At 45.0% G+C, this 18324-nt stretch overlaps 1 protein-coding gene across 4 annotated transcripts in view; it reads right to left on the bottom strand.

Annotated features, from left to right (window-relative positions):
* Positions 1-18324, bottom strand: part of LOC144798454 (transmembrane protein 272-like) — a 138147-nt gene that overhangs the window by 107985 nt on the left and 11838 nt on the right. Inside the window, exon 1 of one of the 4 annotated variants that reach the window (XM_078669342.1) lies at positions 7642-8163. The exons of 2 other annotated variants lie outside the window; for them this stretch is intronic. The gene's annotated coding sequence lies outside the window, so the exon portion shown is untranslated. Of the gene's footprint in view, positions 1-7641; positions 8164-18324 lie in introns of those variants that run through there. One more of the 4 variants, XM_078669339.1, reaches the window with a different exon arrangement.

The raw sequence follows: 18324 nt of genomic DNA, 5'->3' as shown, positions 1-18324 counted from the left end.
TGCTTGCTGTTCATTACTTTATTGCAGACTGGCAACAGAAGCCCTCCTATCAACAAATAGGCCAACGGATTCTGCCAGTGTCCCTCGCCGAGGAAGCTGCTCAAGTCCAAGGCTGCAATGTACAACATTCGTCGCTCTGTCGTACAATGTTCTTTGCTATGCGTGAAAGTACGGACTTAAACACCTCCACTTTTATCAATAAACTGGAATGGAGATGGATTCCCACAGTATTTGGGTCCTGAAGTGGTTAGATCTTTATCCAGCAATCAAATCCATCATCCAGACCACCCAGAGCTCGCTGAACCAGATTACAAGGCCTTGCTCAGAGGTGGTTTCTTTCTTTAGTTTTATTGTGTTGTTTGGTAAAGCGCTTATTTGAGATAGAGCGATTTTTTTTAGGTCTGGCGGCAGACAGCTTCCTTTGACAGAAAGACCTCAGGCCATCAATTCTTCAAATAAGCACAATGTGAAGCAATACAGAAGAGTTTGCTTTGAGCCAGCCCCTTTCATCCACTGGTTTCCATGCCTTTTGCATGGTTACCATTGTTGAGTGGGGCTCTCCACCAGGCCACGGCATTTCGAAGAAGGTTGCATTGTCCCATTCGTGTTCCAATAGGGGTTGGCATCCAGTTTGCCTTTTGTTAAACTGCAGATATGTTGTGTGTATTCTTTTATATAAACTTTGTTGACACAATGGCAGTTTGATTTCTATTATTTGACATTTTCTTAATTTTACAGTGACATTCATTTATTGTACTTGCATATTCACCAGCTTGGCTTTCCTATCTTGGATTTGCTGCTTTTTTTGCTCACTCGGTAAAGCGGTGCATGCACGTAGGCTTTCTAAAGATGTATTGAAAATACTGACCCTTTGTGAAAAGTTTCCAATGTGAAACATTTTGCCATTTAAGAGTTTTAAGTTCACACTCACAATGCAAACTTGCTCTTCTGACACCTTTTCTTAACACTTTTTTCAGGGTGCAATCAATTTGTCAATTAGTTTATTTGTTACGGAACTCCAACGGAGGTCCACAAAAATACACCAATACAATAAAAAAGCATACTTTATAACAAATACAAAATCTACCTTAAGCAATCAACAAAACATTACACATACCAACTGAACTAAATTTCAGAAGTTCTAATAAATAGCCAGAAATGTTTTTAAAAATTGAAATATTCTATGGCAGATCATTTCCTTAGGAGGGGACAACACAAAAGATCGAGCCTCCTCAGCGGAACGAATATTAAATTTGATAAAAGAGGGTCTCAAGAACATACGCCTTGCCCTTAAAAGTGCAGGACACCCAATTAGCACATGATTGAGATCCTGTATTTGGGAGCGGCACAGTTCACAAATTCTCTCGTCTCTAGGAGTTTTTTCCCAAATGCCCGTTACGTCTCTCAAGGGCAGAAGGTTAATTCTTAAAAGAAGTATTAATCTTCTGATGCCATGTGGAACATTCCATGAGAGATAGGGCTGAGGTCCGCTCCCCGTCGCACTCACACTGATCACCTCGATACGAACTTTAGGATGACTTAAGGCTATGTCTCTTGTTGTACTAATCGTGCTTACAGACCTCTTTAAAAACGACTTCAGTACAGACTTTGGCATGGGTGAGTCACTATTTAAATTGAGCCCGAATAGATTTGCATGAGCGAAAGATCTAAAAAAAGCGGATTTCTCTTTTAGTTTTACAAAAATTTCCAGCTTCAAAGCGGCCCTTAAAGAGCCCTCAACCCCCCAGCAGAGAGAGTTCCCCCACCTCAGGACCGCTGCCAGGGAAGAAGTGTAAGAAGAAACTAAATGAAATTAACGAAGAACATGTGGGGCTGCCATGGAATTTAGATTACAAATGTGACATAAGAACCGGCCTTCAGCCTTATCGAAAGAGAGCCAGTAATTCCTATCCAAAACTTCTGCAGCATAGGTTAAAGTCGGGGGAATTTTAACCTTAAACACTGACAGAACATGATTAAAATGACGTCTCCCACAGGTCTTATAAAATCTAATTAGAGCTCCAGCCTGGGAGGCGGCCTTACCAACACACCGGTTGATGTGCTCTGAGTCACGCCCGGTTTTTGAAAAAACCTTCCCTAAATACAGGTACGCATTGACCAATTCAAGTTCTTCCTGCCCCAACAGCCATTTATACCCCTTCTTTATTCTAAGACCTTTCTTGCGAAAGAATAACATTTTACTTTTGGCAATGTTGATTTTCAAACAATGCTCCTCCGCATAATTAGTCAAGGCATCCAGACGACGCTGCAAACCAATGGGGGTTAGATCAAAAATAGCAACGTCATCTGCATATAGTAGAGTACCAATAGACATTGTACCAATTCTAGGGGCATCCCCCTTCGCTAAATTTACTTTCTCAGGGAGGTCATAGATATAAAAAGAGAACAAAAGAGGGGTCAACAGGCAACCCTGCTTGAGGCCATTATGTGTATTAATCCTGCAGGAAAGCCCCTGCGAGCCACCCATCACTTGACACCAAGTGTCTGTGTGTAATTCTATTATGAGACCCAGGAGATGGTGTGGCATACCAAGATGAGAGAGCTTTCTCCACAGCGTCTGACGATCCACTTTGTCAAACGCCGTGGAGAAATCAATAAATGCTGTGTAGACCAACATGCCTTTTGAGAAAACATATTTCTCCACAATAGTCTGAACGACCGCGATGTTGTCCAGCGTTCCGTGGTTCTTTCTGAAGCCTGCCTGTTCTGCCGGTAAGATGTTCTGGTCTTGGGCCCACTGCTGCAAATGCTGAAGTATACTTTTTGCAAATAATTTGCCCGCAGCGTCCAGCAGGGTTATCTGTCTGAAGCTAGTAGGTGACCTTTTTGAGCCCTTTTTATACAGCGGGACTATGATACTCCCCTTCCAAGATGAGGGAATGCTAATCGATTGAAAACAAAAGTTAAACAGTGGCACCAGGAAAGCTCCCCATGCGACTGGATCCCGTTTAATTAGCATGATCGGTATACCATCAGGGCCTTGAGTACCAGAGGTTCTAGCGTTCTTTATGTAACCCATCACTTCAGCCCTTGATGGGGGACCATAATCACCGTAACCAGCCTCCTCTATTACAGGCATCTGAAATGGGACTGAGCTATTGAGTTTATATAATAAAGAAATAGTCCACCCACTCACTTTCTGGGATCGGGATCGGAAGTGCCCTCTGTCTGGAGTCCCAATACTCTGCGATCAGGTGCCAATACTTTTTTGAATCTTTGGCTTTTGCTGCTTCTCTCACCCAATCCATTTAGCATCCATCTCGTCTCTCCTTACTCTTAATTTATAGCGGCCTCTAACTCGCTTTAGGCGATTAATTTCCTGTTGCACGGCTGTGGAAAAATGTTTGTATTGCTTCCGCACTAAATTGTTAATTTCAAGGTTTAAGGCCTTCAGGATAGGGGAAACCTGAATTACTCTGCATCGGCCAGAGGATACTGAGCTTAAGTTTGTTATCTTCCTCATTTGTGCCTCAAAAAATTGCATGATATTAGCGTACGCGTTTCCGTGCTGTTCTTGGAAAGTTTTTTTCACTATCGCACCTACCTCGACTATTTTTTTGTGTCCAAAATGAACGCCCATTAGATTTATTAAAATCAATCGAGCCATGGCACAAGTGCCCTTAATTCAGTGCAGGTAAGTTAAAGGCCAAAGTCAAGCCTATTACACTATGATCACTCCATACTGACGGGATAACCTACATTTTCACAAGCCCCAAACATTTGATACGAAATGGCTACATAATCCAATAAGCTTTGTGTACGAGAGGAAAGAAAAGTAAATTGAGCTGGTTTATCAACTGACATCCTCCCATTTAGGATAACCAAATCTGTACTTCTAATGCTATCCAAGCAGAAGGAAGCCCCGTTTATCCGTTTTTATTTTATTCGGTAAAAAGGATTCAGGAATATGCCAAATTTCCTCTTTGTCTGAGTTAGCATATATTGCCTGCGATGAATTGGAAATTTTTGCATTTAGATCTCCCACTAATACCACTAAAGGGCATTCTTCCATGGTGGCTATTTCCTTAATATATAAAAAAAGTAAACGCAACAGAGAATCAAAGTTTTTACCTGGGGGAACATAGAGATTTGCCACCAGGAAGAAGGAAGACCTACCAAACTCTCCTAGACATGCCAACTTCATGCAAATGCAAAGATTAGACGGGTGATAAAAGACTTTTTGATTCCAATTAATACTGTTCTTAAGCAAAATGGAAACCCCACCACTAGCATGTCCCCTTTCAGAATGCTTAGCATAGCAAGAGAAGGTAAAAAACCCATTACAATCAAAATCTTTACACGCCCAAGTCTCTTGTAAGCATATAATCAGAGGATTGAAAGATTTTAAATAATTAAATTTCTCCTCATCATGTCCCAGACCGGCCATATTCCAGGACAGAAGAAGCCCCCCCTGGCTACCTTAGAGGAGCGCTTCTTTCTACCTCTGTACAATTGGTGTTCAGAGTTTTTGCTACCCAACTCCACTGGGCTAAGACATCTTCTTTGTTAGGAGAATGATGTGCGACTACAGGGTCAGACACCAAATTTATTGATCGCCCCTTTTTATTTAATGAGACCGTAATATTTTTAGCATTGCCAATAGAGAACTCTAGATCAGGGCCCATAGCATCCCACACCACAGAGGTGCCCTGCCTCTGATCTTGTGGGCGTGGGATTGAACTGCACCTGGTAGAATAATCCTCAGAATTTAATACAGAAATTATGTCCAGCCCTCGTTTAAAAAAGTGCTCACAATTCTGTATGGCCAAATTGGCCACAAGCAAAGAGCAAAAGGTGACTCTAGAAAAGGAAACATTCTCATGCTCAATGATATTCACATTTAGGATATCCCTACTTTCTATCAACTTCAATGCCTCTATTTCAGAGAAAAGTTTGAGAATAAGTCCTCTGTTTATCGGATCAGACTCAGTCTCAAATAGCCAGATGAAGTCCACTATGGGTGATAAGGCAGTCTGCACCATATTATCTTTCTTTACAGCATCTCTTGGGGGAATCCCTAGAGGCACCCTATCTCCATAGTTAACCGTCTGTACTTTCACCTTGAACTCAAACGGCATGCGAGACCCTACCTTTAGGTTGTCGTCAGGTCCATCCCCCCGTTCTATAGACCATGTTAAAAGTACATGGTCTCCACCTCCCTGTATTTTTCTCCTCCCCAAGAGATGATCCCCCTCACTGGACTGAAGAGGATGGGGTATTAGTGGGGATTGCAACGGAGGACTTGATGGCGCCACTGCTGCGCCGGTGACCCCTGCTCTCCCTTTTGGGGATGGAAGTACTGTGACGGGGATCCTAGAAACACCTTCCCCAATTAACAGTTTGGAACCACCCTCCTCCATTACAGTGTGCGCAACATTATGGCTATCTGGGATCTGTTTAAAATGTAACTTTGAAATTTTCCGTTTAGGGAATCGTCTTTCTTTTTTGGTTCTTTTTCCTTTTTTCCCCCTTGCTTTTTTTTGCAGGCTCTCCCCTCTTCCCTACTTTAATTCCCGCGTTCTACAAAGAATTTAAAAGTTGGACCTGTGGGGCAGATGGAGTTAGGGCCTCCCCCTCTATCCCTCCCCCGCCTTGTTGCCCAACATTTACCTCGATTTTCTCTGATTCCTCAATAGCTCCACCAGCCCCCCTTTTCCCCTTAATAAACAAAGGGTAAAGTTTTATTGGGACATGTCCCAAAGGAAGGCCCACTACAGTTTCCTCAAAGAGTGAGCTTAAACAAAGCTCTTCATTTTCAAGGTTGCAGGAAGATTCTATTGGGGGCAGTGAGGAGAAGGGCGTACCTGCTTGAATAGACACATCTCTCTGCTCTACACGAGGTACAGGTAAAAGGGGTCTAACGTCAGGTTGTTCGTCCAGACTTACGGGAATGACAGAGGGGTGAATAATGGTGCCTAATTTATTCACTTTTTGAACTTCAAACAGCATTACGGAAATCATTTCCAGCATGTGATCTGAACTAAAAACAGATTTCTCCAATAAAGACAAAATAGAACTTAAAAGTCTTTCAACGCAGACAAAATATTCTGAAGACACCCCATCTTTATCCTTAACTGGCTTTGCTTGTGAGCAAGGCAAAAATACATCATGGGCATCATGAGCGTCATAGACAGACTCCACAGAATTATCATTCAGAGGACTTGTACTACAATATAATAGGGGCAAAGAGAAGCGCCTGAGAGGGGAGTTTGCATTGCAGATGTTCTGCTCCTTCGGGCTGCTCATTGGATACCCATTCTTTACAGGGATCTTCACAGGGTTCTTCACAGGGTTTACATTGGTAGCTCCCCACCCCCTTGTTTGAGCTTCAATGTCAATGTCTGGGAGTGTAAAGTCTTCCCTTAGATTGGATTCTCCGCTAAAAGAAGGCTTCTCCACCATTGCGACAGTGACCTTCCCGACTTCCTCCAGAGTGAACACGGTGTGCCCAAGCACACCCTCTTCACTGAGCACCGTGCAAGTGACTCCCTCCATAGGGGCAACGTGTACACCCATGATCTTGCGGGATGATTTTTCTCCGCTTAGTGTAGTGGATTACTGATTCTGCTGGTTAAGAGGACAATCCAAGTCCAAGCCCATACCTGCTTGCGAAGAAACGTCCGAAGCAACAGGTATACCGGCAGCAGGAAGCTCCACTTCTAATGGGTTTGAAGGGTTATAAAGGCTATGTTGTGACTGAGGACCGTTGGGTTAAAGGATTACCGCATGGGCCAGGGACCGAATTTATCCTTAAAGATGTGACCGGTAGAAAGCTGACTAAGTCATCTTCCATACCTGATCTTATCTGGCCCCTTGCCCCTTCTTGGGGCATTACCAGGCCCCCCGTGGAGCCATAAGGGTTTCCCTGGGCATCCCCTGTAAAAAGGAAGGGTGATGTTCCTGAGGCAGACTTAAAATGCGGACTATTTTGCCCCAATACAGCCTCCGTAGGAACTATCAGGGGATCTTTCCGGAAGAAACCAGTAATAGTTGGTTGAGATTTGTAACAAAGATGTTGTAAGTTTTTAGGTCCACTATATGTTCTCCTTAATTTCCTTGTACAACTAGGAGATGAGGTAAGTACGCATCCAGAGCGTAGTTTTCTGGAAGTCATCTCACATGTAGGATGGGGACCCGTAGGATGAGGACCCGCTACGACCCACTACGACCACCGCCTTGACCTTGGCTGCCTCAATCAATGCACAGGACCTCAAAAATATACGAAATTAAATGTTTATGAGGTGCCCTTGCGATAGTGTGCGCCGCAGGGATGCTGTAGGATGTAATCCCTGTCCCTGTCCTCTGATGGCGCAACCGTTGCAGCCCCCTGTGGACTGTTTGATGGCGATTTGGTAGCAGCCCTCTCCTTTTACTGCCTGAGGCCACCAATTGCCACCGCTCACCAGATAGAAACGGGAGAGGGAAACACCTCTCCCACTGTGAAGCCAGCAACAGCGGTGATGGCAACGGTAATGGCAATGGGCGAGTCTGAGGAAATTGAAGACAGAATTCGAAGACAGAAACGCGGGAGGTCACGTCACACCAAGTCCCAACAATTAGTGCCACCACTGCGCTCACTGGACTCTTGGGTCTCTCAGCCCCCCGCTTTATGGTACTCACAGCGCTGCCCTCCGCTTTATTGAAGATGTACCGCCTCCTGCGGGAGTTGCGGCATCGTTGTCACCTGGGCGTCCAGACACTCACGGCACTTTCCACACTGCAGTGCCGCCACTGCCAATCTTTTTCCATTCCTTTTCCGCCGTATAGCGGTATTCTCTACACCGAGGGTTGACTGCCTCGCAGCGAGAAAGCCAAAGAAAACCAGAGCTGCCGGAGCCGCTGCTCCTCCCGCCTCACTCCTTCACGTTCCTTCTCACAACTTGCAACTCGCCGACTCTGCGTCTCTGCTGCTCTCTAGCGGTTCATTCCACTTGCATTTTCAGGGTGCAGCTTCACCCTGATAATAAAGACTGTTCAGGGCCCCTAATCCCAGCTTTAAAATAGACAAAGATGTTGATTGGTTATTGAGATGTTCTCCCACAACAGCTGGTGGTAAGACAGTCACTGATCTGTCAAACACATCCCCAAACAATAAGCCACACTAATTGGCTTTGCCAATGCCTGTCACTGTTGCCGACCGCTTTGCAGGGTCTGAAGGTGTAGATACAGAAGTATAAGGATCTGCCTGTTGTAAAGTCAGCTTTGTCCTTGACGAAGGTCGATCTGCACTCAGCAGGGCCCTCACTGGTGTAACAGGGGTACCACTAGCCTTAAAGTGAAGAGGTGTCTGTGCATACATCCCCTTGTCTGTGCATACATCCCTGTGCCTGGCAATACAAAACCACCACTGATCGCTGCAAAGGGGACCCTCAGACTCCTGTGCCCCGGTGCGACTGCACCTGCTGCACTATTGATGGCTCTGTCCCTTATCAGCAAAGTGGGTTCATGGAATGATGTGAAACCCTCAGTGAAGGAGCAGGGTTTTTGTCTTTTCTTGAAGGCTGCCAGAATTCGGAGATTTCTAAATCCGGCATTCGCCTTGTCCAAAGAGAAAGCAGGTGTGAAGTTGCAGCACTCCAGAAATCAGCTTGAGAGATCCACTTTTCTTGTTTGTTGTGATTTTGTTTCCCGGACGCGCGCTCTGTGCTGGCTGTTTCTAGGCGTGGCCTGAGGTCCGAAGAAAAGAACAGAAGGACTGGGAACACCAGTGGCGGCGCCAGTGTGCACTGGGCCCTCGTGCAAGGAAGGAAATGAGCCCCCTGCTGCCCGAAGTGTGAAGTACAGCAACAATCAGGGTTCGGTGGGCCCTTCTGGCCCGGGTGCCACTGCAGCCATGATAGATACACCCCAGGGGGAGACCGGGATAAAAAAAATCACGAGTGAAGAAGAAGGCGCTAGGAGGGGTGCAGAGGAAAAAAAACTCTGAAATGGAAAGGTGGGCTGTCCTCCAGAGTTCCCCAGCCGTCGTCTGCTCAATTCAATTCAAAGACTGCTTTATTCGATTTTGATTAAAAACCATAAAAGCGCAGTAAAAAACAATTTACATTTTAAAAAAGTTTACCCTAAAAGTTACATAAACATTACTATGATTCATTATAATACAATAGAAAAAAAAGCAGCTCATATTAAGTACATAGAAATGTTAAACTGGCTCAGAGAGCTAATTATAAGTTAATTCAATGTGATACTGTGTCTGATTACATCTTTTAAAAAAAGACGACATGAGTAACAGTCAGTTCTTCCTCCAGCATTTGAAGCGTCAAAAGTGCTGCTCTACATTATTTAATACCCCACTTTTTCAGGATAAATATTGTAAATGTAAATGTACATGTATTTATATAGCGCAAATCCCCGACACGGTATCTAAGAGCTTGCTTAGGGAACCCGTCCTGGTATTCCCCTGTGAGATACCCCGGCAGGGTGTCCACAAGGTGAAAGCCAGGCATCCCGCCGCGAGGGGCCGTAGTGGAGATTAAGCAAGCTATTGCCCAGAGTCGCAGAGTGTGACCCCGTGAATCGAGTAGGCACCGGAACGAGAATTATCGAGTCCGTGGAATTTTTGAGTCCGAGACCCACCGAGGCGGGGAATCGAACCCTGGTCCACGGCCGATCTCAGCTTCCGGGTCTGCCGCCTCTAACCACTGAGCCACGCTTCTCCTCCATTATTATATAATATTATATATATATATTATTATATAATATTAGAAATCTTCTCCTTGGCAAATCATAAAATTTGCAAAAAAGTGTGCAATGTAACATTGATTGAACAGAAGTATCATCACATGGACATAATGACAAGTTTTTGGACCAAGAGTTAACTTCTGGAAATGTAACCAGTCTAAAAAAAGCCCCCCCCCCCCCCCACGAAAACGTGCAAGTAACATGCAGGCATAGCAACTTTGGACCTGTATTAGATACAGTTGAATTCCCTGGCCTTGGAGCATCAGATCGTTCTCCATAACTGATGTCCTACATTTCTCTGTAAGCCAAAGCTTATTCTCTAGAAAGTTTAAACAAGTTTCTTTCAAGTTATTCCTTGATACAGTTTCTAGACAATTTGGGGAATCAAAATATTCTGGATAACCGATAGCATAAGATAATTTTTTACATACTTAATCCTGGAAATCCTGGTAACCCCCTCTAAATTAAGGCAATCCTTTATATTATATCTCTGTTAAAACCGGTCTCATCCGTGATCCACACCTTATGCCATAGAAGAAGGGGATTAAGTTTAATAAGGTCCGATATATGGTAAGCCAAGTTCCTTATGGCTTGCATAAGTAGAGGTGGAGCCCGGGACGGCTAGAAGATAGCACAAAAACGCATTATCACAAAGTTGTATATAGTGAACTTCTACTATTCCCCAACTCCCCGCCCCATATATCGCTGTGGATACACATTTAGATTTATATATGTCCACAAGCTCTGGAACTGGTCGTCCACCCAACTTGTTGGAAAAGTTGCGAACAGCACCTATGGCTCTGGAGAAAAACAATTTTCTTACGTGTGTCGCAGATGACCAAGTGCCTGATTTCTCAAAGTTGATACCCAGATACGAGAATTAATCAATCGTATCTATTTTTGTTTTTGAAATTAAAGTTTTGCATGTGGTGGTTTTACTTTTAGTACAACACATAGTAAATGTTTTGCTTATATTTATTTTTAGGCCTCTGTCGTTCATATAATTTGAAAATTTAGTGATATTTCTTTGGAGGCCTATCTGAGTCCGTGCCATAATTACTGCGTCATACGCATTTAATAAAATGGGTCCTGGGGCGTTCCCAATCTGAGGGTAATCCTGCTTATCCTGAACCATCTGGGAGCCTACACTGTTCATGTATAAATTGAACAGGAACGGTGCGAGTATGCATCCTTTATTTATACTAAATTTGGCTGTACACTCGCCATGCTTCCCGTACCGCCCCCTCGCCCCCGATATAACTCCTTAATAAATATAAGCAAATTTGGGTCCACGCCCCTTTGTGACAAAGTACTCCAAAGTGTGTCGCGATTTAAACAATCAAAAGCTGAGCTTAGATAGACAAACATTAAAAAAAAATGTCCCTTTTGGCTGATATATATTTAGCAATAATCAGCGCTAAGTTTAAACCTTGTTCTGCCGTTCCGAGCCCCGCCCTAAAGCCATATTGGAACTTTGAAAACATGCCCCTTTCTTCTACCCAGATTTGTAATTTATTTAATATGACCCTCCCAGCAACTTTCATAAGTGAGTCCAGTAGTGATATTGGGCGATAACACTTTGGTTCATTTCGGTCACCCTTTTTATACATGGGAATCACAATTGCCTCTAGCCAGGTGGGAGGGAACCGATATTTATTACAACTGTTCAAAATATTAGTTAAGAGTGGAGCCCATAAGTCTGTTAGATTTATATATGTCCACTGCCACACAGTCGGGTCCTGGGGCTTTCCCTGCGGCACTTTCGTTAATAGCAGTTAAAACTTCTGCAAGTGAGAATTCAATATTCAGGGGAAAAGACGCATGATTCACATTTTCAGCTCGTTCAGTTAAGTCAGTTCCCTCACTCTCAATTAGGTCATCTGCCTGATAGAAGTCCTTAAAATAGTTAACCCATCTGTCTTCCGTAATTGCCACTTCTATTGTATCGGTTGCCCTATCTGCAAAAAAAGGAGCATTACCAGCTTTCCAGAAGCCAGGGCTGTCCTTAATTAAGCAGTCTTGATGTAACGCCTGCCATGCTTCCAGTTTGTTGACCCTTGCGCTTTTTTACTGATCCTTGGTAATCAGTTCTAGCCAGCCTCACTTCATCCCTACTTCTCGGCTCACATTTTAATACCTTCAATAAGTGTGCATGGGCCTTACTACAATCCCTGTCAAACCACCCCTGTACCTTAGTAATGCCCTGTTTCTGTGTCGCTGTGAGGCGTTTTCATATTTCCTCAGTAATCCTAAGGAAAGCCCCGGTGACTAGGGCATTTTCATCTGTCTGGGCTAGACAGGTTGCGAATTCCTTGTATTTCTTTTTTACAAGGGTTTCAAAAAAGGCCATGGGTTCCACTTTATTCCATTTTATGACATATCAATTAGTCCTTGCAAGATTTAATTTATAATTATAGGTTTGTTCGGTTACTTAAGGTGTTTTTTTACTCCCTGGAAGAGAAAATAGTAGCCTATTTGGAAGGTGGTCGCTGGTTACTATGTCACATGTTTCACAAGTAGAAACAGGACAAGAGTACCGATTGGACATGAGAACCAAGTCAATTACTGCTTTGCCCCCCTCCTGATAAAAGTAGGTTCAAAAGGGACTGAGGGGGTGCATAATTTGTTTGCAAATCCCAAGTCGAATTGAAAGGTCAATTCATTCAACCAGTTACCCAGAGTAGTATATGAGAAGAGTATTAGGGGGTCCTTTTTGTCTTTGCCCAGACCACAAATGTCCAGATGGCTATATGGGCATAGAAAACAGTTGAAATCGCCCACCCATATTACGCACATGTCCCCAGACAGATGTTCTTCAGTGGGCTTCAGGGTCTGACATAACTCCTAATACCTTACTAGTTTCCGATTTCGGGATGTTATTGTAAACATGTATTAGAACTGTTTTCTCCCCCCCCCCCCCACCCCCCATCACTTACTAGCAGTGTCTGGTAATATTCAGATACCTTTTCAAATTTCACTGCCAGATCGTTCACAAGGTTAGACACAGAAGTACATAATCCCTCTTTGTTCCTTCCCCTTATGCTCGGTCTGGGAGGGGTATGGAAAGTACGGTAACCATTTATATGTATGGCCTTGGTTGCATTCCTGCAAGCAGATGATGGAGAAATCCTGTATGAATGTTAGCCATGTGGGGTCCCTTGCTCTTGAAGAAAGCCCAGCGATGTTCCACAACATCAGCTTAAGAATATTACCTATTTCTGATTTATTGATTTTTGGGCTAACAGCTGTTCGGGAGGTAACATCTCCCACTGGGCTCCTTCTTACGCTATACTGTTCAGCTGTAATCAGTCTGTGTTGACTAACCTGATGTTTGCTTTCCGGAAACTCCTCCCTTTCTCCTCTTTTCAGAGTTATATTAGGCTCGTGATAAAATTCCCCCTCCAAGTATACTGTGGTTAATTTCAGTAGTGTCAATGGCATATCCTGTTTCCTTGCAGGCACCGTCTATACTGTATTTGGTACAATTTTCAGGCCCCCCCAGAATACACATTGATCGAATTGTTGTCAGGTTGTTGCCTCATAACCTCTACTCCTCCATCCAGAATGGAAACACTCTGGAGGTTAGTACAATTTGGAGTAAGTCAATTCACCATATCAAGTACGCTGTACCTGTTGCTAAGGGGAATACTGGAAACAAAACCATAGCCATCTATGCCGGTCCCATTTCTGACATGGTTTACCCCAGTACCCCTATCAAGAAAATTTCCATTACAAACAGGATTAACTCGTTGTATTTGGGGAGTATAAAAATAAGTAAGGTCCAATGGCTGAATTCTAGTTCTTGTAGTTTGGGTCCACCTCTCACAAATGTATTGCACTACTCGCATGTCTCTAAATTTAGGACAATGCAGTCACCCTGTATGTCTTTCCTGCTCCTTCCCACCCAGCTGACTCTCCGTGCGAACAGAATTTGTCTGTGCATATATGAGGGGAGGGGTCTATTACCATTAAACCAGTGAATTGTTTTATTCTTCAATTCAACAAACTATTCCACACTACCTTGCTCTAATTCAGGGACCCCTGCCAGGACAACGACAGGGTATGGATTCTGGTGGTAAAGCAATTTGTGGTAAGAAATTCTCGTGCTCAATGTTAGAGGGTCCCTTCCGCCCCCCCTGCAAGATTTAATTATGCCCCCTCCCTGCACATGATGGTCTGTAATTTTACCCTTAACTGTGTCCATGGTTCCCTGAGAAGCTACATCGTCCTTAGTACTCAGTCCGGTTCCAGCGCAGGCCCGGGAGGTGCCTTCCGTGGGATCATATTCCATTGCACGGAGGATCGGATTAAGGGCGGATCATATTCCATTGCATGGAGGATCGGATTAAGGGCGGAAGTATTCCTTATGCCACTTGACGACAAGTTCTTATCTTGATTGATTATTGGCTGTGTCTTCTTAATACACTCAAGATTTGATATACTCAATTTTTCAAGTTTCTTTAATTTGTCCTCAATTGACAACAGTCTTGCCAAGATGGGCTGCATAGAAGACGTAATAAGTCCACCTACTTTTGACCAAAATCCCTCATCCAATATAGCAGTGTTGTCGACATCAGGGATGTTAAATGGGGTTCTTAGTGCCGCCGACTGATATTCAGAAATAGTAGATACGGCACATGCCGATTTACCCATATTCTTGGTTTTGGCCACCTTAAGACGTTTCCCCTTTGGGGTACCCCCACCTCGCTTCCTCTTAGGGATTGCTCCTGATATGTGCCCTGGTAGAGGTGGCGCAACCTCGAGAGCAGGCATCGTAGATGCACGAGTGGATACCCTGCCAGGTACAGTCATGTTGGTATTACTTTGGGCCTGGACACTAGGAGCCCCATCAATCCCAGTATTCACCATATCCTCCATTGTTACACTGCTATTGTGGCTTAAAGACCCTAATTCTATAATAGCATTTGTGTGTTGTTCCAGGGTAGCAGACAACATTAAGTTTCCCAGAGAAGATAGTTTGGAAATGCTGGGTCTAAGGAGACGCGGCGCTCCGTGAGTTCGATTTCATGCGCTAATACCGAAGTGGCCCCAGTGATAAATTGGTCGAGTGTCCCGGCCACTAAGCCTCCCGTTGCAGCCTTCCTCCCCTGCACGTCCAGCCATATCAGATTTGTTAAACTACTATGATGGAAAACTTACTTTATCTTTCAGATTGTTGACGTTAGAGAGGGGGCCCAGCCCAGCCTCCTCAAGCCTCTAACGGGCTCAAACGGGCTCGCCCTTGGCCCTTGCTTCGCCCGGCACGTGTCACGCAGAGTGGGAGGCGTGCACATTAATGTAGGCATTGGCGGGAGGAGCACAGGTGTTGGTGGTTGCGGGGCTCCTGGTCCTTGGAGTCCCGCTTCTCTCCCTCTCTGGCGGCAAGCAAAATCACGGAAAACTGCTGTGAGCGGCTCCCGCGAAGCGGGGGGCGCCAGCAGTAATAAGGGCGTCAGCGGGAGGAGCACAGGTGTTGGTGGTTGAGGGGCTCCTGGTCCTTGGAGTCCCGCATCTCTCCCTCTGTGGTGGCAAGCAAAATCATGGAAAACTGTCTGCTCACTTTTCTGCCCACCCCTTGCCTTCATCAGACGTCAGCCAGCAGCCACGCAGCCCTGTCCACCTCGCAGGGGCATCTTATAGACAAGCATTCACTGCATCATCCGGGAAGGGGGAGGGGTGTCACCTTCTGCACTGCTATAATATTCTGCAATGACGCCACCTCATTTTGGGGCCCATCCCTGCTCTCTCATTAAAAGAAGGTACCAACCTGAATACAGCAGTCGAGGGTGGTCGGACTCCTAAAAAAAAAAAAAACACTGTTGGCGTAGCCAATAGGTCTCGCCTTTGGGACCTTAGAAGTGTTTAGCCATGCAATACTTGATGTTGTTGCACCAAGGATATTGTGCTGGATAACTAAACACTTATAAGGTCAGAAAGGCGAGATCTATTTGTCAATGCTTGTGTTTTTACGTACCTGTCCTTCCCTCCCTCTACCGCTGTTTGAATCAGGCAGGCTGCATGATTTCAGCCCCCACTCCCAAAGCCAGATGAACTGGTTATTCCAGTTTTATCGATTGAGTAGAAGGATGTACGAGGGTGGGGGGGGGGGGGGATTTAATGAGAGGCGAGTGAGAAAAGGTATCAGTGCGTGTGAATCAGTGACCTGGGACACCAGAAGGATGTTTAAGAAGGAAAGGAGTGAGAAGAACTCCGGGGTGGCTCTAGGCTCATAGTGGCCCTGGGCAGGGAGCATAGGTAGGGGGCCCCCAGAGAAACGCAGGTGCAGAAGCCAGTGAAGGTTGGGGTGGGGGGAGGTCAGGGTGTTTGGAAGTGGAACAGAGCCGGAGGCCGCCAAACCCCTGCCAGGGGCTGCCACACAAATATGTATCCATCCTCAAAGGATTATTATATTAAGGATATATATTGGCGTGGCAGCCCCTGGGGTTTGGCAGCCCTGTGCAGGTGCACAGCTTGCACATGACTAAGGCCACCCCTGAAGGCGTTAAGCACTTTTTTTGCAGCCGGTGCACAGAGGCCAGGATTAGCACGGCAGACATCTTGGGTGGGCTGGAGTGCTCGTGACGCGCTCTAGTCGCGTACTTAAGGGTTCCGAGTCTAACACCTGATACCTGTCTGTGTGTGTGTGTATCCTTCTGAGGCGGAAGCCAGGAGGTCGTGCATGTTGTGGAGACGATTTTAACTGAAAAACGAACGTTTTTTAAAAATTGATGTAAGATTTATTAAATCTATTCTCAAGGGCTCAGGCTTGATTGCAAAGCCTTTTTCTTCCCTTACTCTCCTCCCTGCTGACCGGGCCACTCGCAGCCGAGTGTTGATGCTGTAGAGGCGGTCCCGGCCAGGATTAGCACGGCAGACATCTTGGGTGGGCTGGAGTGCTCGTGACGCGCTCTAGTCGCGTACTTAAAGGGACGGGCATGCCTCCGCGCAGCGGACGCGACCAGCGGACGCGCCGGACCTGCGCCGGAGTCGTGCCAGAGTCCTGCCCGTCTGTGCCCGTCCGCGCTCGGTTGAGATCAGGGGCCAGACATGTTAGTCGACGACAGGTATTCTCCTTTAAGGATTTGCGAGATTTTGATACGGGCAGGCAGAGTCTGGATCCGGTTATTGTGTCCAGATTAAATGATTTGAATATTCTCCGATCTGATAAGGGTCCTCCCGGAATAGCTCCTCTCTCCCTGAAACTAACCTGTCTAAATACTAGATCCCTTCAAAAGCACCATCTTGAGGTTTTCAATCTTCTCCAGGATGATGCAATTGACATTTTGACACTTACGGAGACATGGTTGGGTGATAATTCCCTGCCAGACATCATAGCTGCCCTTCCTAGCAACTATGACGCGGTATAGCATAACCGAACGGGAAACACACGGGGAGGGGGGGTAGCAATTCTGTTTAAGAAAAATCTAAAAGTTGTTAAAATAATTGCTGAAACTATAGAGTTAGCTGAAACACTGAGTTAAGATCATGCTGAATAATGCATGTTTAGTGATTCTCACTGTGTATCGTCCCCCAAACTCTACGTCAGTCTTTAATGATCTGTTTGCCCCGATTATTTCTGATCTATGTACTAGATATCAAAGAATCGTGGTGACTGGAGATTTCAATTTGCATTGGGACAAAGTTCATAAAGACCTATCATTGAGACATCTAGAGAATACCATGTCCTCTTTAGGGATTAGACAACTGGTGGATGCCCCTACTCACATCAAGGGGCATATTTTAGATCTTATTTGGACATCAGACCTAAGGGTAAACCTTGTGGATATTGTACCTTGCATTTGGTCGGACCACTATTTGGTGAATTGTGAGATCCCGATCGAATGCTATATGTCACAAAAACCCACCAAACTGAAAAAAGTCCGGCAGTGGACAAAAGTAGATTCTCAAACTTTGACCGACAGCCTTCCCAACCGTGTCCAATCATTAGTCTTAAAAGGAGATTTGGACCAAGACTACAAGGATTTAATGCAGAATTTGAGTCAGGCAATAGACCAGATAGCCCCTGAGAAACTACAAATAGTAAAAGGAGTAGCAAAAGGTGCCCCATGGTTTAATCCACTTTTGAGAGAGCATAAAAAGAAGCTTCAGTGCATAGAAAGGACCTGGCGAAGAACTAAAGACGGGACAGACAGGGAACGATATAGAACCTCACTTAAGACTTATAAGAAACTGATTATAGCAACAAAAGCAGATTTCTACGAATCCCGTATAAGTCAAGCGGACAACATTCAGAAGGAAACATTTAAAATCTTAATGGAGCTAAGTAAAAAATCAGAAACGTTGGAAATACTAATAACGGCCGATAGCTTTCAAAATTTCTTCCTTGTGAAGGTGGAAATTATCTTTTCTGAAATTAAGAATAGTGCCCTGAAGGGCCCATGTCCGTTACAGGAAACGGAGTCTCCCCCCGAAGCATATCTTTTTAAGTTTCCTGAACTAGACGCCCTAAGCCTCGAACAGATTATGAATAACATTAGATCAGGCTCCCCAGCAGATCCGTGCCCCCCTAGGGTCTTTCGTTTAGCGTGCCCAATTCTGGAAAGTCACATTATCTCTATCCTTAATAACTCATTGGAGACCGGCCAACTACCTTCAAGTCTT

The sequence above is a fragment of the Lissotriton helveticus genome, chromosome 12 (genome assembly GCF_964261635.1).
Source record: "Lissotriton helveticus chromosome 12, aLisHel1.1, whole genome shotgun sequence".
Lineage (NCBI taxonomy): Eukaryota > Metazoa > Chordata > Amphibia > Caudata > Salamandridae > Lissotriton > Lissotriton helveticus.
This window is presented reverse-complemented; position numbering and strand designations above follow the sequence as displayed.